The 3,306-nt window shown below is 41.3% G+C and overlaps 1 pseudogene; it reads right to left on the bottom strand.

Annotated features, from left to right (window-relative positions):
* Positions 1-1,658: 1,658 nt before the first annotated feature.
* Positions 1,659-3,306, bottom strand: part of LOC102824717 — an 18,055-nt pseudogene continuing 16,407 nt past the window's right edge.

Raw genomic sequence — 3,306 nt, forward strand, 5'->3', positions numbered from 1 at the left:
AACATCCATCAGACATCAGCAATGATATCTCTCGTTCCACGGCCTCTTCTGAATCCAGCTTGAACCTCTGGAAGTTCTCTGTCAATGTATGATTGTAGCTGTTTCTGTATTACCTTTAGCAAAACTTTACTCGCTTGTGATATCAAAGAGATTGTCCGATGATTTCCACATTCCATTGGGTCACCTCTCTTTGGAATGGGCATAAATATTGATCTCTTCCAATCAGTCGGCCAGATAGTTGTCTTCCAAGTTTCTTGGCAGAGATGAGTGAGTGCCTCTTGTGCTGCCTCACTGTCTTGAAAGATTTCAATTTTTATTCCATCAATTCCTGGTGCCTTGTTCTTTGCCACTTCTTTCAATGTACTTTGGACTTCCTCTCTGAGTATCATTGGCTCTTGTTCATGTGATATCTCTTGAAATGGTTGAACATTAACCATTTCCTTTTGGTACAATGATTCTGTGTATTCCTTCCATCTTTTCTTGATGCATTCTGCATCATTCAATAACTTGCCCAGAGAATCTTTCAATAACAAAAGTCGAGGCTTGAATTTTTTCTTCAGTTCCCCCAGCTTGATATAAATGACTATTTCTCCAAACTTACTCAAGGAACAATTTTCTGAGATAATCTCTCAATATGGTCACATCATCCAAGATAAAATCTTTCATTCCATGATTACATTTCTGCAGGCCATGATTTGTACAGTTAACCATTATATACTTTGTGGGAAACAGCTGACATTTAATGATAATATTTTAAAACTGTACAATTTTTTGATACATTTTCTCCCCACCCCTAAACTTTGTTAAAATGACAGAAAAAAAAAAAAAAAAAACCCACCAAGAAATCACAGGTTAAAATCACAGGTTAAATGAGTTTAATATATTTACCCTTTCTTATTTGCAGTACCCAATATTCCTTTGAAATAATAGACTTGGCAAAGGCCAGCAATAACTTTCAGGCCTCCAGAGTTTAGAAGTTCAGATTCTCTGAATAGTCTCTGTTGCAGTGGTACTTGTCCAGAATTGGTAAAGCCTCATAGTTGAGGTACTTTAATGTACCAGTGAAGAAAATCAACCACCAAAGAAAATCAAAAACCATGTCTCAAAATCCAATAGACAGATCTAGCTGAGATCTATCCTCTCATCCCATATTATTGTGGATGAATAAGAGAAAAAAAACCTAAGTTGACAAAAAACAAGACAGTGATGGCTACAAAGGGAGTGACAAGGACCAACTGAGATACTCTTTCACCCACCACATCCAATGTTTGCACTTTACAGAAAAAACAAAACACAAATTAAAACAGCTAGATTTACAAAATCCATTTGTCCAAGGGTGGGAGTCAAGAAGGGGAGGTGGGAGGATAAATGGCATAGGAAGACAAATATCAATCCAGGCACAGGGTCCCATGAATTCTAGAAAAGAGCTACAGAAAAACCTGTGGTGTTTTCAGACTCATGGTGTTAAAAATCCACATACTAGTTATCAGTAAGATTTTGCCTATGGGCACCAGAAACAAACCCCAATTCCTCAAGGAGAAGAGAATATGCAAAGGGTCCTTGGCAGAGTGGGTCCCACCTTTCTGGGTAGAGAGACGTGAAGAGAAGATCTGCCACAGCCTCCCAATCCTGCCCAGCCCTTGGAGAAGCAGGTGAAGTCAGTGGCCTTCAGCAGCCTTCAGTTTAGCCAGAGATGGACTGGTGAGGGGATCTTCTCTGCAGACGTTGAGCTACTCAGAGCAGACTGCAGGTAGATCGTCTTGCGGAAGAGTCTGTTGCTTAAGAAGAGCACCAAGGAGAAGAGGTGCAACTGAAAAAGGTTATGCTTTGCCAAGGGTCTTTGCTTCATTGGTGCTGATAATGAATAAAGAGGACAGAGGACGGGGAAGAGGCAGCCACTGACAATGTATGAAGATTGCATTGCTGTGAGGAAAGCCAAGGGTAAACCAAATCCAAAGTAGTGAGGCCAATACCTTTCTATGTTTGACAGCCACTGGTGCATCTCCATTCCATTATTGAACCAGCGATATTCAAAGCAGTATAGTGAATACTGAAGTGACGTATGCAGTAGACTAACCAGTTGACCAACAAGATGGATGGGAAAGAGACTCACAAACATTCCCTGGAAAAGGAAAAGAGCATGCAGCAAAAGGTTGGAAAGTATATCAGCAATGATTTTGCTGAAAGTAGATAATGGTTGCTTCTTCCCTGATACCTCAAATGCCAGATCAACTATGTCTTGGAAACAAGTGGCATTGACAACTTTGCTAAGTACAAACAGGGAGAGAACCCAAAGAACACTAAAAATTGGTGGAAGGACGAATTCCAGCCATGACCAAACATTTCCACATAGTGATGGATCACCAATAATTTTTGCTGTTATAGACTGAAGTATAGGAATAAACACTTCATAAAACTGGAGGAGCCGTTTTATCCTCCCCCATTCCAAGTGCAGCACTGGAAGATTCTACTGAAAATACATGGATCACGCTCTAATTTCGGCTTTATATTCTGGGCTTTCCTCTGAGCCAGGGCACTATCTTCGACGCTGTTCCTTTCTCTTTTGCTGTATTCAGACACTCAGCTTCGAGATGTTACAGATACCCCAGGTGGAGTCCTTGATTCCTCTGGCAAGGTCCTGAAGAAAGGTTTTTAACACAGTCTGCCATCTCTTCACCTCGCAAACTATCAACTAAATCGAGAGAGAAGCGTCCTACAGCTGCCCTACAGTCGCCATGGCTCTAGCCCAGGAACTACCCTGGTGGCCACCAGCTCGCTTGTCTCATCAGCGCTTGTCCACTGCTTTTAATAAAGGGTTCAGTGGCTAGCAATTCAGAAAGGGTCTGCCTCTCTGCCTACAAAATTTAAAGAATCTGAAATGTCTGTTGTTGTTGTTGTTAAGTACTGTGGAGTCGGTTCCGACTCATAGTGGCCCTACACAGGGTTTCCAAGGCTGTAAATCTTTACGGGAGCAGAAAACCTCATTTGTCTCCCATGAAATGGCTAGTAGTTTCGAACTGCTGACCTTGAGGATAGCAGCCAGATTTGTAACCACTACTCTGCCAGAGTTCCTTCTATAGCAACAGAAATTTGTGGAAAGATTTTTATGAAACAGTCAATTTGAACAGGTAATAAAAATTACAAACTAGTACTCTGAAATCAACATCACGATTTCGTTTCCTAAAGAGGCTATTTAACTGTACATACTTATGTTGTTGTTGTTGTTAAGTGCCGTCGAGTCGGTTCCGACCCATAGCGACCCTGTACAGGGTTTCCGAGGGTGTAAATCCTTACGGGAGTAGAAAG

Source organism: Chrysochloris asiatica, unplaced genomic scaffold, assembly GCF_000296735.1.
Source record: "Chrysochloris asiatica unplaced genomic scaffold, ChrAsi1.0 scaffold00049, whole genome shotgun sequence".
In the NCBI taxonomy this organism is placed as follows: Eukaryota; Metazoa; Chordata; class Mammalia; order Afrosoricida; family Chrysochloridae; genus Chrysochloris; species Chrysochloris asiatica.